Source organism: Schistocerca americana, chromosome 2 (assembly GCF_021461395.2).
Source record: "Schistocerca americana isolate TAMUIC-IGC-003095 chromosome 2, iqSchAmer2.1, whole genome shotgun sequence".
In the NCBI taxonomy this organism is placed as follows: domain Eukaryota; kingdom Metazoa; phylum Arthropoda; class Insecta; order Orthoptera; family Acrididae; genus Schistocerca; species Schistocerca americana.
Genome location: NC_060120.1, coordinates 458,026,970 through 458,047,636, shown reverse-complemented (window position 1 = coordinate 458,047,636; position 20,667 = coordinate 458,026,970).

Sequence of the window (20,667 nt, the reverse complement as noted above, 5' to 3'; positions counted from 1 at the left end):
CTCGAAATGCCATTTCTGATAGTGACAGAACTCCATCCAAGAACTGTGAAATGGTTCTTAGCTATCATCTACACTTGTTTCATCCCTTCCAATCTCTCAGATCTTACATTTGCGTCACATAGTTATGCAAAGAAGGCTTTACTTGCTTAAATATCTTTTATTCGCACAAATTTTGTTTACGTAGTATCCCCTTACATTTTCAACTTCTTTGACAACTTTGATTTTACCTCCTGAATACATTTCACTGTCTATGAATGTCTTAAACTGATCATCCATTACTCTATTTAATTCATCCTAGCTGCATTTTCTACAACGATACTGCTCAATTAAGTGACCATTGACTCTAATATAGAATTTTAGCAGAATTTCGCTGCTTGGTGACATCTTGCTTACTAGAACATATTACTATTTTAATTTCATTTTACGTTCCAGTATTACTGTGTTGCTTTGAGATAGTATTTGTAGACGATGTGAGGCGGCAGGTGGAATAATAGAATAAATGTTTTGTATTTATGCTGTTTGCTGTTCTCAACACTGGCACTCTAACTACAATATTGGCAACCAGAAAGTGATTAGCAAAACGTGAAGCCTGTAATTCCTAGTGCCCACTTCATCTGAGAAATACATTTATATCTACAGCTTATAGCTCTGAGGAATTAGGAGAGTGTCTGGGATTCATAATCAAAAACGATTGTCCCTAAAATGTTCGGCCGGCCGAAGTGGCCGCGCGGTTCTGGCGCTGCAGTCTGGAACCGCGAGACCGCTACGGTCGCAGGTTCGAATCCTGCCTCGGACATGGATGTGTGTGATGTCCTTAGGTTAGTTAGGTTTAACTAGTTCTAAGTTCTAGGGGACTAATGACCTCAGCAGTTGAGTCCCATAGTGCTCAGAGCCATTTGAACCATTTTTTTTTAAAATGTTCACTATATTCTGTAAGTCACAGACCAAAAAGAATCCACACAATCCAACTACCAGAGCACTTCAGAGTCTAATGCGCTGATGCCACTATAACTGTTCAAATTAAATTTTTAAGTGAAGGCTCGCCATAATTTGATGATAATGTTCATCAAACGCCACGCTAATAATGGTAGAATGTCTGTCCTGCAGCGGCACGTGAAAATACGGCATACGCAAACTAAAGATAGATCATTAGCGTCATCCCAAAATTAACTCTTCACTCGAAAACTATTTCATGGCTACGCGTATCCCGAGTAACTTATTACTGTATCCGAGGCTGTTTATATCAACGATACCGACGCGACGCGACTCCCGCCACAGGTGGTGCGCTAATCAGCATCTGGAGAGAACTGGGGCCTTCTTCCTCTCGCACAGCGTTCTTACATATAAGGCCGCGGTGCGGACGCCTAAGGGAACGCCTGATCAAATCCGCTCTCCCGATTAGCCGCTGGGCTAGTAATGCACCACCTTAAGTTATCGAATAAATCATTGCTTCCTTTACTGATGGCCGATGAAGCTTTCAATGTAATTGTGTAATCAGAACACAAGTAAGTAGTCATAAGAAAAGTCTGACGTGGCTAAGTCAAATATTTTGGGCGAGAGAATTAATTTAATTACACTACACGCAGTAGAAGAGCTCTGAACTTGCCCTTTGGAGATACGCAATCACTATAGTTTTATAGTCATTCTGTTGAAACTTCTCACATTTTTATGATTATAGCGGATCTCCCTTCTACTTAAATTTAAACATCCTAGCTTTATTTATTCGCCTACTTAATCTATCTTGCTTCCTTAATTTCTAAGACAAACACCAGAAAATCATGAATTTCAACTAAAATTTTAATTTGTGAGATCCAGAATACTGTTTCTACTAAATTATTATGCAAAAGGAATATAAATATAAATTTTTAAGTTTCTAACTCTTTTCTGTTGCGCCAATGATTTTTACTGAAAAACACCCAAATTTCGAAAATGGTTAAAGTTATTGAACTGATATCCAACACATATTGATTTTGTATTACTGCTGACGTGCTAGAAACGTTTCAGGTTATTTACTTCATTTTAAAGTATTGCGCAATATTTATGATGTCAGAGCTAGTTACAGTGGACTGGCTGGCTCACAATGGAATTTTATAAGGCGTGAGTATGTCGGTTCCCTACAACGAGAATGCTTTTAATATTTGTGTCCTAATAGTCCTGATGATATGTTTGAGTATCTCCTACTATGACGAAATAAATTAATCTAATTGTCATGTTTGAGAGGTCTTCGTGGGTTTCCGAGCGCTCAGGTATGTATACTTTATGGGTTCCATTTTATTTTACCAGACAGTTATGTGAATTTTGAAAACAGAACTGAAGATTTGTGAAATGAATCACAGGTGGCGAGAAAGGCATGAAGGACTGTTGAACACCAGATTTCTGACTTAGCCAGCTTGTTTGAATTTCTAATCCCACCACTTAGTACAAGGTTGTGAAGGACAATGCTTCTGTTCACACAATTTAAACGATACTTTCTCATAGTGTGATGCGGCAGCTCAGGGTTCTCAGAAGACTGCAAACAATCTTGGAGTTGCAGTCACCTGGGATGAAGCTGAGGGGAATCTCAATTGCCCTGTCCTTGTGTGGCTACTGTGACTAGCCAAGTGCCCTCATCTCGTGGTCGTGCGGTAGCGTTCTCGCTTCCCACACCCAGGTTCCCGGGTTCGATTCCCGGCGGGGTCAGGGATTTTCTCTGCCTCGTGATGGCTGGGTGTTGTGTGCTGTCCTTAGGTTAGTTAGGTTTAAGTAGTTCTAAGTTCTAGGGGACTGATGACCATAGATGTTAAGTCCCATAGTGCTCAGAGCCATTTGACTATCAAAGTCTTAGAGACACTCAGTTATTAACAGCAGTACACAAAGACCAATTATTATGAGACTGCTTAAGGTATAAGTTCTATTTAGTCATGTTCATTTTTTTTTCAAAATCAATTCGAGGAGAGGGATTGTACTGTTGTGCCTCCTTTGAGTTATCTCTCATGTCGAAATGACCGCAGGACAGAAAATCGACTAAAACCACTTAAGGGGGGTAGGACGTCAAACGGGCCATCTTGGAGCAGGAGAGACACCACAGGACATTTTAATTTACACTGTCTATACTTTTACGAATAAATTCATAAAACTTTGTCAGCAAGACCAGGAAGGATTCAGGTTTCACAATCATAGCAGTGGAATTTCAAAACCATAACAAAATATTTTTTTACATGTGAAATTTCATCATTGGCTGCGTTTGTTCCTATAGGTACACATTTCTTCATAACTAAGAGAGATTCTTCGATGAATTTTGCACAGCATACAAACCATACTTACAGGTGTATGAAACTCTAGAAAAAATGAATGTGGTGTTATCTTTTAAACTTCATGTTTCGAAAAAAATCAAATTTTATAGTTAATTATCTCAATTTTTACCACAGTTTTTAGTAGACTTGGAAAATTCTAGACTTTCATACACCTGTAAGTACGGTTTGTATGCTGTGCAAAATTCATCGAAGAATCTCCCTTACTTATGAAGAAAAGTGTACCTATAGCAACAAATGCAGCCAATGGTAAGTGAAAAAAGGTGAAATACAAACGTAAAAAATTAAATTATTTTCTTATATTTTTGAACTTCCACCACTATAAGTGTAAATCCTGAATCCTTTCTGATCATTGTAACAAAGTTTTATGAATTTATTTTTAAAAGTATAGACAGTGGAAATTAGAATGTCCTGTGGTGTCTCTCTTGCTCCAAGTCGTCCCGTTTGACATCCTACCCCCCTTAACAAGAAAAAGAAAGCTGACGCACTTATGGGATATAAATACTACTCTACAGTCAATACGCGAAACAATGCAGTTATCTCCTAGCAGCAGGAGAATACAGCGTGCTTAGAATTGAAAAAATGCACAGGTAATTCCTGTTTTCAAAATGGGTCGTCGGATAGATACGCATAAATATAACACGATATCGCTGAAGTAAGCCTCCTGCAGAATTTTGAAACATGTTTTATACTCGCAAGTTATGACCTTGCTGGGGACCAAACATTTTCTATGTAGCCATCAATACAAGTTGTGTAAACCCAGCTCGCTCTGTTCGTCCACGAGACGTAGAAGATATTAGATACCAGCGTCCAGGTTGACACCGTGTTTATTGACTGCCAGAAGGTTTTAGATAGAGTTCCAAATCTCCGCTTAATTAACAAAACGAAAGCATACGAAATATGAGACCTGATGCGTGATTTCATTGAAGAGTTCATAGGAAACGTAACACAGCATTCTTAAATTAAGATGTAAAAGTAATGTCGGATATGGCCAAAGGGAATTTTACAGAGCCTTTAAGTTTCTCAATTTATATACTGGCCTAGAGAATGGTGTCGGAAGTTCCATGAGGCCTTTGTACATAGAGAAGTCACAATGCTGGAAAGTTGTAGGATCAACGTTTAGTACAAGGAATTGCAGCTAATTCTCAGCATAAACAAATGTAACACGTTTCAGATTACAAGGGGAAAATTCGGTATACTAGGATCATACGATTGTCGAAGAATACGTGGTAGCAGTCACATCAACTATAGAAGGCGGTCAGAAACAGCCTGAAAAGCTTGTAGGGATGTTGCAGGGGAGAATACGCTGAGAAACAGAAAAAATTCTGTACGTTGCACTATTTCCAAGTTAATTAACACGGAAGTTAGCCAATCAGGTCTCAGCGAACGCAGATTCAAGCAGTCTGCCAGATACAAATAGTGTGAGTTGTTGTCGTAGCGTAGATGATAGCTCACGAGATTGTTCATCCTTTGGCTCTGGTTCGATCCTTACTACCGTCTACTGCCGATTCTTGTTCGGTTTTAGAAAACCAAATGAAGAACATGTTTGGCAACCCGTCTCTGGCGGGCCACTTGAATTTGTGATTATACGTTTTATACTCGCAAGTTATGACCTTGCTGGGGACCAAACAGAGAAGATACTTCAATGCAAAGTAACTCGGGTATCGATTTTTTTTCTCAACAATTGTTTCTCAGTATCACCTCCTTAGCAACACATTTACAAGATTTTCATGCTGTTTCTGACCACCTTGTTGTATTTGGGAGTATGTGTACAGAGCGGTATAGAGTGGAACGATCACAAAAAGACTGCTAGACAGAGTTTTATTGGAAGAATCCTCAGGAAATGTAGCCAAACGACGAAGGAGGTAGGTCACAAAAACTTCACACACCGATATCTGAGTACTTATCGTCCATGTGTGAGCCGTGCCAGACGGACAGAGGAAATCGAAGAAGAGCGGGGTGTTTCGTCATAGCAGCGTTTAGTAAACACAAAAGCGTCACTATTATGCTTATCCAGTCGCATATGCTATAGGAAAGGTGTTGTCGAGAAGGAGTAGTTTAGGGCTAAAATTACGTGAACGTACAGTCGCAGAAGGGTCACCCGATAATTTCTCTTGCTCCTCAGCACATACATCTCGTGAAGAGATGATGAAGATACAATTAGAGAGACTGGAGTTCACATGGAAGCATACCAAAAGACGTTCTTCCGGTGCACCATTCCCGACTCGAACAGGAGTGGGGGCGGGTTGACAGAGGTGCTGCAAACACTGTTCGTCACATACCATTATACGACTTGTGGAATAGAGATGTAAATAGAGCTTCGAAACATAATCGTCTGTGCTTAAGTTTTAATTCTAAAGTGTTGTTAATAGGTAGAAATAGTGCTGTAAAGTATTTCATCGGTCTGTGGAAGTCGTGTCGAACGCCGTGTAGCGTGTGCATCTCTCACAGAGACATTCCAGTGTAGCATCTGTGGCGCATCGTCCTCTTTGGCGCTGACATCCGCGCTGTCAGAAACATGCATGCCGGGCCCGATATCCTGCCTCTAGCGAGTCAAGTGGGGCTGGGAAAAGTCAGGTCCTGTCAAATCACGGGTTCACACGAAATTTACTGGCGGCAAACTGTTCACTCAGTTCTTCAGCTTTGGCATTCGACGTTTGAAATATTGGGAATAACTTATAGGTCGGCTGTTTTCAATGAACACTTGAGAATAGTCATAACCATTTCAATCTTTCGCAGTAATCTTAAGGTCTCGCGACAGATAAAAAATGCTTTTTTTCAGTATATCAGCTATTGGCAACATTTCTGTACGAAGATTAGTTATATGATTAGAAAAAATGGAATGTCTCATAACACCACTCGGTTTTGTTAAAAGAGATATCAGCTTAAAAGCCCAGCATCTGACTATAAATGCCTACCGCCCTTAAAGAGGATACAGTAATGGTGAAAAACTTTGAAAACGGCGTTTTACCTAGAGAGAGAGGTGAAAAAGTGAATGTCATGTTTGACAGTGCAGTTATAACCTAACTCAAGGTCTGAGAACACAGGTAATAGAAGTGCTTCTGAGGCAAACTGAGTTAATGATTGACAAAGTAAAACGACTATTTATAAAATACGTGAGTTTCTGTCGAAACATCAGACATCTTTTCGTAATCTCTGTTGGTCCGTTATGGACGGGGGACATCGGCTGGTTAAGTAATTGTCAATCTCAATGAAATTCATCAACACCCATGTAACTTACGGTGTTATTTTATTTCATTTTGAAGGCTACCAGTTTCAGCATTTCATTATGCCATCTTCAGACCCAATATGCATCTCTCTAAATACACGATAATGTCATATAGATCCATAAATCTCTGGATGTCGTGAATTCAATCGTTGCACTAGTGCTTCATTCGAAGACATCGAGAGATTTATGTATCTATATGACATTTTCCTTTATTTGGAGAGATGAATGTGAGGCCTGACGGTGGCATAATGAAATGCTGAAACTGGTAGCCTTCGAAATAAAATAAAATAACATCCTAAGTTACACGGCTGTTGGCGAATTTCATTGACACTGACAAATCTTTTCCTAATGATCAGTTAGTCTGTTAAGTTGTAGGTATGGTTAGAGACTGAAGTACCTCTGGGTTATATTTATGCAATAACAAAAGTCTTGCGCCCTAAAACTTTTTCAAGTAAAACAGGTACAAGTGTGAAACATTTTATGTACTGTGCTTGAAGACTTTTTGGTATACACTATATACACAGAACAATACATATTCAATTGTACAATACTTGTTCATTATAAAACAAGGATATGTGAGAAATTAAAGCGAAATTAATATAACAAGATGAATAGCAATAGATATGTAACAAACTAAATTAAAATACCAAAACGGAAATGTATTGGTGTGGTTCCAACACATCGAGCGATTATTCGCAATCACTTTCTATATCCCCTCACAGTCGGTGTCTACAGAATTATGATCATTCCCTTCTGTGGCATCTCTTGAAGAATGCTGTACTATTGCTGATGCTGAACCATTGTATTACGCAGTTTTCACTCTCCCTTGTCCACTTCTTTGACCACGTCCCGTTCTTTCTCCACTCCTCGCTTCCTATACCCATGGTAACAGCTGTGTGGCAATTGGATATATTGTTACAGAACTGATAAAGTGAAAGGATACAGTTCTCCATCTACTGAATATTTTATCTTTTCTCTAATTTTATTTCAAACTCATCTTGATGCAAACGCTGCTGAAGATGTATTGATAAGGGAGCAATATTGGGCCTCACAAAATCCGCTTCTACAATCTCAAGATTATGGCTTAGTGAATTCCTGATCTGCGTTGTTAGAGGATATTCTTTTTTCTGATTCAGATCCATCTGTTATTTCTTCGTTGTTTTTTGATTCCCTTTGTGTCTTTAGCAACTTTATCATTTGAATGGCAAACGTAATACATAGATTAATTAAAATAAGGTTTTCTGTTTTCATTTTCACTAAGGAGAATTTTCTCTGACCTGCGTCACTGCTTGCATCCTGTCTTGGGGAAGAAATACATGTTGGAAGTGTTTCTTTGCCTCTTCAAAGAGACCAAAGTCTTTATCACGTTCCTTATATATATGACCAGGTTCAAGGACCTTCTGATCTGTTATGTCAATAAGTTGAGTTTGCCTCAAGATCTGCGAGCCGCACGGGGTAGCCGCATTTTAGAAGAGACAAATTCTGCAAAACACAGTCCAGTTCTCTGAACTTATTGCATTAAACCATACGCGACGTCTGAAGAAATCGTTGTGACCTTGAAAGAATTACAAGGACAGTTTTCTAAGCGTTTTGACTACACTGCCAGTATTACGTTTACTTTCGAGTTGTTTTTACGAGAGTGTTTGCCATTTCTGTTGAAAGCGCCACTGTGCAAGTGCAGACTGATCTGCAACGTAATTATCATTTTAGAAAGAAATACTTTTAGGTTAAAACACTCCAGAATGTCTTCATTGTTTTCCTCAGGTTTAGTTTCCAATACGGGTTTTTGAAAATTGAAAAAAGAAATGTTATCACTATTTTTATATCAGTATATTTACATAAGTATGCTTATGGATATCAGTAAGGAAACCTTAAGAAATATTTTACTTCGTTAAACTTCTCGCTACATTAAGTGTGCGTAAGGAACATACGAAATTACAGAACGGCTAATTTGGCAATGCCTTAGTTCTTCTACTTCCACCGACATGATTCTCAGTTTTTGCGTGAACACATTATTTTATTGAAGAAATTATGGCAGTGAAATAATCTGTTAACTGAGTTTCTTTAAGATAAACTTTCGTTACAATGTTATCATGGTAAGTTGTAATTCATTTGTATTACTGCAGTGTATACAGACTGTGCCAGGAGGGATGGTCAGTACTCAAGGATATGACAAGAACGATCATTTGAAGCAGAAAAGTCGGCAACCATATCCTCAAAAATGCTTCCTGAAGAACTACGAGCACTTCTTCATCTCCGATACTGTGAAAGAAATCTCTTCTTCAGCAAGCTCTTTTTTATCCATATTTTGAGCGGTCGTAGTATGGACTAAATGAAGAAAAATATGGGCTCTAAAGTGGGCGCTAATGTGCACATCTAAATAACTATGAGCACTTTTTCACCTCCGTTACTGTGAAACACATCTCTTCTACTGAACAGTAGCTCATTGCTCTTAAGATGTGCACTTTAAGACCCCATGTTCACCAACTTTTTTTGGTTCAATTGGTCATTCCTGTAATATACCTAAATATTGACCATTTCTGCAGGGACACCCAGCAACTTTTTGTTAGTTACTTGAACAAAACAGATAAAAAAAGAAATGAATTAGTCAACACCAATATATCCTCTCTCCTTATCTGAAACAGGCTGACGACAGGCAGTTTTTCTGCGCCACGCCTTTGGAAACCTGCTGACTCAGAGTGAAAAAGTCGTCAAAACAAGTCTAAGGCACATTTTCATCCACAAACAAAGTTTTTTGATAGTTGTCCGATAAGGAGCGACAAAAACATAAACAGCTGGGGTCTCAACCACTATTTCCCTTTTTTAAGTTAACGTATGGTGGTTCAGATCCCCGCTCGGCCATCGGTTTCTGTGATTCCGTTAAATCGATTAAAGGTACAGTCGATTTCCTTTGCCATCCTTCCCAATCCGAACTCCTACTTCGTCTCTAATGATCCCGTTGCCCACGGAAAGTTTAAGCTTCATTTTCTTGTGTGTTATTTTTCCCAAGTATTGTCTACTGAAACACTGAATCCAAGTGTCGCATGAAGTTTAGCTCATCATACTTGCCAATTATCGAGTACAGTGATGTTGACCATAGATAGGAACAGTAAAAAGTCGTTAATGATTGCTTCCCGGAATGTTTAAAATATTTCACGTGAAAATTATACAACTTTGTGCGAGAAAACTATTTTGTTACATGATTTCTTCGAATAACTCTCTCCGAAAAAAATACAAATGTTTCGGGCTACTTCCACTGCCTTCAGCCAACTATTAAATTCAAGGAGAACGAAATGTCACAAATTTCAGATTTTTTACCGTTTCCAATACTTAAACAATGCTCTTCATAACCTTAATATAAGAAAGATTCAGTAACGCTCTGCATTAAAGATACTAGAGCCTCAAGTAAGATATGAAAACTAATAAATGCACTTATAGCATCCAGTTCGATTTTTATGCACGTGTACACGAAGGGATATTAATGAAGTCTAATTTTCAGATGGAGGACGCTTCATAATTTGTTTGCTGAACGATGCGGCATAATATGTGAAGTGAATTGCCACCAAATAAGGAAAGATTCTATGGTAAGGTAACAAATGGAGGTTTCGAAAGCAAGACGAGTGAAATCTAATTGATTCCCTTTATCAAGGAGCTGTTTTGTGAGTGATTATAGTACTTTGCTTGAATAATATCACCAATGCAGTGGATGAGGGTAACAGGAAATGCAGATGGCCTTAAATAACGTGTTTCACATCTTTTTAAAGACGGAAGTAAAATTGGAAATATTACATTCGGCATCCAGTATATCATACCGTGTGTGTGTGTTTTCTGGACATACTGTACAAAAGAGATAGCTTCCGTGGTTGGAGTGAAACAGTGAGCGGGAGCAAGGATTATCCTTGGGCATTGAATGTAAATACGTAAGTAAAAACTAGATCCAAGATAGAAGTATGATGTTTATACATTTTTCTTCTGTGGGATGTTAACTTATGGTTTGAGTGTGTATCGGAATTTTCTTTAATTAGAAGGTTATGTGTGTGTCCTAATGCTATCGCTAAGTTGCAGGGAACAGAAGGGAAGGTAATCGCAAAATCAAGAGGAGTAAAAGGAGTGAGACCAAAAAGAATGAAACATCCTCAAAGAAGGAAATAACATAAATATAATAGTAAAGATACAAATGAATAAAGTGGGAGTAATATTCCTGTGGGAGAGAACAGTCTGTATATGTTAGATTTCAATTTTCGTATGGTAATCTATTCTTGATAGAAGTATGTCGGATGTTTTTGTTCATCCGCAGATGAGTGATTAATAATTAGGGTATTGGATGTTTTGCTTACCCACAGGTGAGTTCAATGTAAATAAAATTACTGTTTGGTTGCACCCCAGGGTAATTAATGTAATGTGACTGCTTGATTTGAAGGTTTGGTATATAGCTATGGGAATGGTATGACAAGTTGGTCCGGGCAATAACTCTTGCATGCTATAGAGTGTACGCAGTTATGGGATGGCATATAGAAGTGTAGCTGCATTGTAGGAACGTGAGAACTATGAACAGAATTTGTGTGATTGATGTACGGTAATTTTACTTGCAACATCTGTCTACAATAAATAGAGAATGCATTCCTATTTAATGTACAGATTACAGGGATATATTATATTGTTGTGGCTTTCTTTTCCAAGTTAATTAATGAACTCTGCCAATCAGAAGCTCCAATTTTTTTTACAGTTTTAACGTGAAAAATTTGTGGCAAGGAAGTCTGCATTTTTGTACCTGTATATAATTGTTGTTAGGATTGTTTTCTGTATGTTGAGGATGACGAGGCGTTGCGAGGGAAGCATCTGAGCCAGACGAGAGTGTCTTTGCCTCTCCTACTGCGCCGTTAGAGAGCTCGGGCTGTAGCGGGTTCGGATGGTGAACCACCGATATCCCAGAGAGGGCCAAGGGCTGTCCAGAGGGTGGTTCACCCGGTCTGGCGACTAAGTTAGCTGCGCCACCGCACCCTTTTCTGCTAGCGTGACACTTTCATTGGCGAGAGAGAGAGAGAGAGAGAGACAGAGAGACAGACAGAGAGAGAGAGAGAGAGAGAGAGAGAGAGAGGGGGGGGGGGGAAAGGGAGGGAGGGAGGGAGGTTCTCTGCTCCTTTCAAACAAGAGCTACTGGCCTTCGTCAGCAGCTGCACCATTGACAGAAGCATGGCGTCCGATGACTGTGACGGCGATAGGACAATCTAAAGGCCTATGTGGAAATGAGAAAGACTGATTCATGGCCAGTTGCAGCGCTCGACTCCCAGGACCCGTGACAACCTATTAGCCAGTGCAGCACATTATTACGATCTGGAGATGTGTGCACATGACACAGGGAGGTGCTATGAACCTCGTTTTGCATTTATATAGAAACAAGAGTGGTACAGATGAGAACCTGCAGCTTTAGGCAGTACTCTATTGGTACGTTCTGTTTCGTAAGAAGAGGCAATACCTGAATTTTGATACAAGTATGAATATTAAGGATGATCTGTTTTGCCATTAGTGGGCGACCATAAAACGATGACGAGGAGAAAACACCTTCCCGGTGCTCGTCATGAGCGTTTTTGAGCAGAAACCATGGTGGCTGACATGGCACATGTGCCTGTCGACATGCGCTCCATTCAGACACACTGCTGTCACTTTCTGAGTGGCGGATGAGGCGCGGTTGGTCGTGGAGGCGAGGTACTGTGCAGGTGGCCGAGATGAGTGCTGTCATCGTGGATCAGCGGTCCACCTATACAGGGATGTAACGCCGAAACCTTCCTAGGCGATCCTCCTAGTCGTTTATTGACCGAGTTACCTTCCAACTGCCCCAGTGACACTCCTCCGTCGCCTAGCGCAAGGGAACAGTGATGTGTGAAAAGTCAATTTAGTACTATTTAGGTTTTGTGAGAACTTGTGTATCTTTTGCTTCCTAGGTCATTGCTTCTGCTTCTTTGTATTAGGTGTTGTATGTGTGTAAATATGTTTTATATTTTGTACTCTGTGGCAACTGTATTGTCATCAATATTTTTTGTTAAATAACGCCGTCTGGTGGTTTTTAAGGTGGTGTACTAACAGCTCTTACATAGCTAGCCATTTTCAACTTAATGTCGATGAGGGGGTCTTGTATACTTGTAGTTGACTATGGTATGTTGAGTTTATATCATTGTTTTACTTGTGTACGATTGATTGGAATTTCACTAACACTTTAGAAAAAAATAGTCAGTTTTCTTTGTACATTAGGTTTAATATGTGACACTCAGTACACATACGCATTTGACATTTTTTGTTGTTACACTACGATCTTTGAAGAATTATAATTTCAGTTTTCGTTGTATATTATTTTAATTTTCGTTGATCGTTATGTTGTTACCTATTTATTATCTTACTGTGATTTCAGTTTTCATTCTGTTCGTATGCATTGTTCTTTTCTCTTTGTAATAATATCCAGTGATTTCCTTTGTTACCATTAGGCCACACTGGGGGAATCCTACGATATCACTGTACAGTCTTTTAATCTTTTAACTAACAGATTACTTCTGATCAGCCTGAATGCCACAGGGTATATTCCTTTACTTTGTAGTAATCATTGATACTCAGCGATCTGGCGACCCCTATATTGTATCAGTTGTAGAAACAAATCTCAACAGCTTGCCTAATCCGCTCACAAATACTTAGTAATAGATATGCTTTGGGCAGTCGTAGCATTACTTGCGTTTTTCCTCGTGATATTTTGAGCTAAATACACATGATGGAAAATCACTGAGAGAATACTTTGTCGAAAGTGTGACTAGTTCAGAACCACATTTCCGTGAGCACTTCTTTCATTAGCTTTCGGATTGTTAATTGACAGCCCACTGTAACTCTGTGAATGTGTGTGTAGTGTATTAAGTTCTAGGTTTTTTCCCCCTTTGTAAGCTCAGCTCCGGATACGGTTAGTTACTATGGTGGGGGGGGGGGGGGGAGGGGGCTGCAGTTTGTTCTTTCATCGGTGGTTGGTAACTAATATGAGGGTGGTTCCAACATGCAGTAGAGATATATCGCATTTCTTCCAGCTATTCAGTGGAGGAGGATCAGCGTTATAGGAATCAGAGCTTAGCAAACATCCGTAAAGTATCGTATAATGGTTAGTCAATAACACATGTAATATTTCTGTGATGCGTCAGGATAAGACGTCAGCAGCCATTGCTTCATATATCTTTGGTACATTATATATAACCAGCACTGGAAGAGCGCTATGTATCGACTAGAGGGGGGTAAGGGTGGAATACTGGAGGTACATTTCATGTACAGTTGCTTCCGAATAACTGTAGTAAAAATATTGTATAAAAGTCAGACTTAAGCAGTTAACTGTGTCAGTCACATTCATTTTTTTGCAAGATCCGTTTTGAGGGCTCAAGCCCTTATCTTCATATTGGTCAATGGTTTGCACGAGTATTTTCTTTCCTGAGTATTGCCAATGGTCTTCCTTAAACATCACTTCGCTACAGATCAATTTTTATGTGTTATTTGTTATTATAAAATGCCACTGAAGTCATGAGTTATAAATGATAGATAACCAAGCTACTTACAAGATGTTCCAGCAAAATGAGTATCACAAATAAACACGAAACAAACCAGTTAGAGATCACACAAGATTATAAGATGTAAGTGAAACAGTGTTACTGGCTTACATTGCGAATCAAGAATACAGATAAAATGCATGTCAATGATTACATAACGAAAAATTTGATACTGTAATATTACTGTAATACAGCGCCATTTAAAAGAAGAAGTGTACACATACATTTCAGTACATTTCTTCGATAATGAAACGGTCTGATGGTTTAGGCAATGAATTATGGATTTCTTAATTTGTCTCACTAAGCAGTGGATGGCAGTTTTTGCGTATCTTGTACAGGGTTGGGAAAATAAAACAGGCCCGAAAAATACATCGTGCACCTTGATAGCCAACACCACTTACACCATCCGTATAAAAGGTGGATATTGAAAGTTGGGTTGCGTATCTTAAGGTGCACGAACTATTTTCGACGCCAGTTTTATTAGTGTGTGTGTGTGTGTGCGTGTGCGTGTGTGTGTGTGTGTGTGTGTGTGTGTGTGTGTGTGTGTGTGTGTGTTTGAGAGAGAGGGAGGAGAGAGAGAGAGAGAGAGACTATCAGAAGAAAAAGCTGAGGTATACTTCAAATCTGGTGGCGGTGTTTGAAAGGGAGTTTAAAGATAAACAAGAAGGTTTTCATTTCCAATGAAACTGAAAACTGTTAAAGATGTACCAGAGCAAAGGTTTTTGGACCTCTAAATGACGCTACGAAAATGTTTCACCTACTTAAAGAAAACGTGTTAGAGAGCGTCAGTGAAGTGAGCGAAGTGCCTGCAGAATTTGCAACAGTTTCCATTTCCACCTAGGGCCAGACCGCTGTTAACAGGGTGGGTCTGAAGCGGCGGGCCAGGGCTTGCTGCGAGCCCTGGGAGACAGCAGCTCATCCCCTGCAGCCCTCGGCGCCTAAGCGGATAAGGCGCGCGCAGCCGGGTAGATAGCATGGACAAGGGCAAGGGCAGGCTGCAGCCGGCCCACAGCCGCCCTAAGTCGCCCTCAGCCCTTGCTGCGGCGCCGTCCTTTGGAGAGCGCTCCATTCGCCTCAACAGCAGAACCGGACACAAAGGCTGGCACGTGGCGGATGCCGGAACACGACCTTCGGGATGTATTTCACAGACGGGTCGATTTGTAAATGAAGCATCACGTTTTACGCCTCAGGCACATTTGTGGCTACTGGTGCACACCATTCTGCATGATTGAAAATATGTATGCTCTCACATTCTTCTGCTTATTTAAAAACTGTTCGTAATGTTCTTTTATCAGGTACAGATTGTCACAGTGGAATGAATTTTTGTTTGTTTTTAGTTTTGAGAATTTTAATAGGACGGAAGACTGGGTATACGAAAATTCTCTGTTTTCCACATGAGTGGGGAAGCTGGCCAAAGCAAAAGCATTGGAGTGCAGTTTTTAAGGCCAAAACAGAGAGAATTTTTCCCTGGGATTAAAAGCATCATACAGAAGCCACGAAACAAAAGCTACACGATCAGGCCACCAAGACCACGCGACGTCGACCGATCGCCGTGTTATCCGCTCCCATGTGTCTTCATGCGGATGCGGTATGAAGGGGGATGTCGTCAGCACATCGCTCTCTCTGCAGCTCTCGGCGTTCAGATCCTTGGAGCCGCTACCTCCAATCAGGCAGCTCCTCAGTTGGCATCACGAGACTGAGTGGACGCTGGTCCAGGCCTCCCATCTGCGAAACAATTATGGCAGTACCAGGAATCGAACCCGGGTCCTTTACAGGGCAGCCATCTCCGCTACTTTTTTTCGGAACTAAAACGTCTACATCTACATCAACAAGGTTACTCTGCAATTCGCTCTTAATTGCCCGGCATAGGGTTCATCGAACCATTTTCATACTACTTCTCTACCATTCCACTCTCGAATGGCGCGTGGGAAAATGGAACACCTAAATCTTTCCGTTCGAGCACTGATCTCTCTTATTTTATTATGATGATCATTTCCCCCTACGTAGGTGGGTGTCAACAAAACATTTTCGCATTCGGAAGAGAAAGTTGGTTGAAATTTCGTAAATAGATCTCGCCGCAAGGAAAACCACCTTTGTTTCAGTGACTGCCACCTCAACCCGCGTATCATATCAGTGACACTCTCACCCCTACTGCGCGATAACACGAAACCAACTGCCCTTCTTTGCACTTTTTCGATGTCCTCCGTCAATCCTATCTCGTAAGGATCACGTACCGCCCAGCAGTATTCCAGCAGAGGGCGGACGAATGTAATTAGGCTGTCTCTTTAGTAGGTTTGTTGCATCTTCTAAGTGTTCTGCCAACGAAGCGCAGTCTTTGTTTCGACTTCCCCACAATATTATCTATGTGGTCTTTCCAATTTAAGTTGTTCGTAATTGTAATTCCTAGGTATTTAGTCGAACTGATTTCTTCAAGTACCCATGTGGATGCCCTCGCACTATTCTTTGTTTAGTGCTAATTGCCACTTTTCGCACCATATAGAAATTCTCTCTAGATCATTTTTAATTGGAATTGATCGTCTGATGATTTTACTACACAGTAAATTACAGCGTCATCTGCAAACAATCTAAGGGCGCTGCTCAGATTATCACCTACATCATTTATATAAACCAAAAACAGCAGATGGCCTACGACACTACCTTGCGGAACGCCAGATATCACTTCTGTTCTGCTCGTTGATTTACCGTCTATCATTACGAACTGTGACCTCTCTGAGAGGAAATCACGAATCCAGTCACACAACTGAGACGATACTCCATATGCACGCAATTTGACTAATAGTCGCTTGTGAGGAACGGTATCAAAAGCCTTCTGGAAATCTAGGAATTTGGAATCGATCTGAGATGCCTTGTCGACAGCATTCATTACTTCATGGGAATAAAGAGCTAGCAGTTTTGCACAATAACGATATTTTCTGAATCCGTGTTGGTTATGTATCAATTAGTCATTTTCTTCAAGGTGATTCATAATGTTCAAGTACAGTATAAGTTCCAAAATCCTAATGAAAATTGATGTCAGTGATATGTGTCTGTAATTCAATGGATTACTCCTATTTCTTTTCTTCAATATTGGTGTGACCTGTGCTACTTTCCAATCTTTAGGAACAGATCTTTCGTCAAGTGATTCCTAAGACAGGCACTATTGTGTCTGCATTCTCTGAAAGGAACCTGATCGGTATACCATCTGGACCGGAAAACTTGCCTTTCTTAAGTGATTTGTTTCGCAGCATCTAAGATATCTACATTTATGTCGCTCATATTAACAGCTGTACTGGTTTCGAATTCTGGAATACACTCCTGGAAATGGAAAAAAGAACACATTGACACCGGTGTGTCAGACCCACCATACTTGCTCCGGACACTGCGAGAGGGCTGTACAAGCAATTATCACACGCACGGCACAGCAGACACACCAGGAACCGCGGTGTTGGCCGTCGAATGGCGCTAGCTGCGCAGCATTTGTGCACCGCCGCCGTCAGTGTCAGCCAGTTTGCCGTGGCATACGGAGCTCCATCGCAGTCTTTAACACTGGTACCATGCCGCGACAGCGTGGACGTGAACCGTATGTGCAGTTGACGGACTTTGAGCGAGGGCGTATAGTGGGCATGCGGGAGGCCGGGTGGACGTACCGCCGAATTGCTCAACACGTGGGGCGTGAGGTCTCCACAGTACATCGATGTTGTCGCCAGTGGTCGGCGGAAGGTGCACGTGCCCGTCGACCTGGGACCGGACCGCAGCGACGCACGGATGCACGCCAAGACCGTAGGATCCTACGCAGTGCCGTAGGGGACCGCACCGCCACTTCCCAGCAAATTAGGGACACTGTTGCTCCTGGGGTATCGGCGAGGACCATTCGCAACCGTCTCCATGAAGCTGCGCTACGGTCCCGCACACCGTTAGGCCGTCTTCCGCTCACGCCCCAACATGGTGCAGCCCGCCTCCAGTGGTGTCGCGACAGGCGTGAATGGAGGGACGAATGGAGACGTGTCGTCTTCAGCGATGAGAGTCGCTTCTGCCTTGGTGCCAATGATGGTCGTATGCGTGTTTGGCGCCGTGCAGGTGAGCGCCACAATCAGGACTGCATACGACCGAGGCACACAGGGCCAACACCCGGCATCATGGTGTGGGGAGCGATCTCCTACACTGGCCGTACACCACTGGTGATCGCCGAGGGGACACTGAATAGTGCACGGTACATCCAAACCGTCATCGAACCCATCGTTCTACCATTCCTAGACCGGCAAGGGAACTTGCTGTTCCAACAGGATAATGCACGTCCGCATGTATCCCGTGCCACCCAACGTGCTCTAGAAGGTGTAAGTCAACTACCCTGGCCAGCAAGATCTCCGGATCTGTCCCCCATTGAGCATGTTTGGGACTGGATGAAGCGTCGTCTCACGCGGTCTGCACGTCCAGCACGAACGCTGGTCCAACTGAGGCGCCAGGTGGAAATGGCATGGCAAGCCGTTCCACAGGACTACATCCAGCATCTCTACGATCGTCTCCATGGGAGAATAGCAGCCTGCATTTCTGCGAAAGGTGGATATACACTGTACTAGTGCCGACATTGTGCATGCTCTGTTGCCTGTGTCTATGTGCCTGTGGTTCTGTCAGTGTGATCATGTGATGTATCTGACCCCAGGAATGTGTCAATAAAGTTTCCCCTTCCTGGGACAATGAATTCACGGTGTTCTTATTTCAATTTCCAGGAGTGTATTTACTTCGTTTTCTTTCGTGAAGAAATTACGGAAAACTGTATTTAGTAATTCCGCTGTAGTGGCACCATCATCGGTAACACTTCCATCGCTATCGCGCAGTGACGGTATTAACTGTTTTTTGCCACTGGTGTGCCGAATATCGAATGAAAAGGGAAGCCACGATCAAGACTCGAACACGAACCAGCAGTTTGGTAGTCCTTTGTCGTGACCACTTTCTCCTTTCATTGAGGTTTGTATCCACGACACAACACGTTGTTTCTATGTTTTTAGGAAACTGAAAATGCTTGTTCCGGCAGGAAGGAATGGACACAGTCAGCTTCAGGCTGGGTGGAGACAAGATGAGCAGGGGTCGAATTCCGGGGCCTCATCAAGGTGTTTCCTCGCCGCCTGTCACTGTACAGGTCTCTCACATCATACTGGTCCCTCCTTCTTTTTAAGAAAAGGAAACTTGATAAACATGAATTCCTCAATTACGGGACTAAAAGAAAACAAGTTTTGTTTGTAGAAAGATCGCAATGAGGGTGGGTTCCAGAACAACGGGAAAAGCTACCTAATACCTAGACGATTAAAGACTAGGTCCAACATACTCACAAATAAGGCACGATAACGTGTAAGAGTATTCCATTTTTAATGCACGTTCTCCATATATTGGCGAAAAACAGGGTCGTTGTCACACCTGACTACACAGTGGGCTATTGCCCGAGGAGCCATAGGATCGAATTAGGTCCTCGTCCTGAGAGAGAAGAAGTTTAATCGAGAAAGCAGCTTCCGCTGATTTGGTAAGGAAAGCCAGTTGTCGGCGAATCTAGTGCCAGTGTTATCGTCGGCAGGACACAAGCCTGTGTGGTAATCTATCAGGCTGACGACATGTGTCACAGTCAGGTGAAGACCAAAGCGATGTAGGCGTTTGTTGGCCGGGATCAGATTATGCATGTCCCTGTACCACGATGAGGCGACTTCGATTAAGAGGATGGGAATAATAACGTGAAACCAAACTGTTTTAGAGGATATCAATGCCGGGAAGTTTCAACAGAGGATAAGGATGATTTTATTCCTCAACGGTAAAGCGAAAATCTGTTGATAGGGCTTGTCACTGATAATATGTCGGCTCCCAAGAAACTTATATATTCTCGTATGTGCCGCAATTTCGAGTTGATGCAGCCAACATCCGCTGGGGGAGTTAGACTGGCTGGTCTAAGACACTTAAATAAGTGATGTTCAATGGAATGGGTAGCTGGAGTAAGCCTGAAGACGTTACGCCGTAGTAACAATATTAACGACAATATTGTGGTAGCGAGAAGCCCCAACCCTCCAAGGAGACGGGGCCTCTCCGCCACTTCATACCGCCGTCGAAAAATATGACTTTTCCAAAGAAACGACCGGATAATTGCATCAATTTGCACGCCATCATCGTGGGTAGCGGAAATATTTGTGCAACATAATACACATTATGGAAACTGTAGGAACCTGCTTTGTAAACAAGACTAAGGGAGCGGCGTTTGTGTTCATGAATTGCCCCTTGAATTCGATCCCTCACCCCTCGCCGAAGTGAGTGCATCCATTTCTACATCTACATCTACATCGATACTCCGCAAGCCACCCAACGGTGTGTGGCGGAGGGCACTTTACGTGCCACTGTCATTACCTCCCTTTCCTGTTCCAGTCGCGTATGGTTCGCGGGAAGAACGACTGTCTGAAAGCCTCCGTGCGCGCTCTAATCTCTCTAATTTTACATTCGTGATCTCCTCGGGAAGTATAAGTAGGGGGAAGCAATATATTCGATACCTCATCCAGAAACGCACCCTCTCGAAACCTGGCGAGCAAGCTACACCGCGATGCAGAGC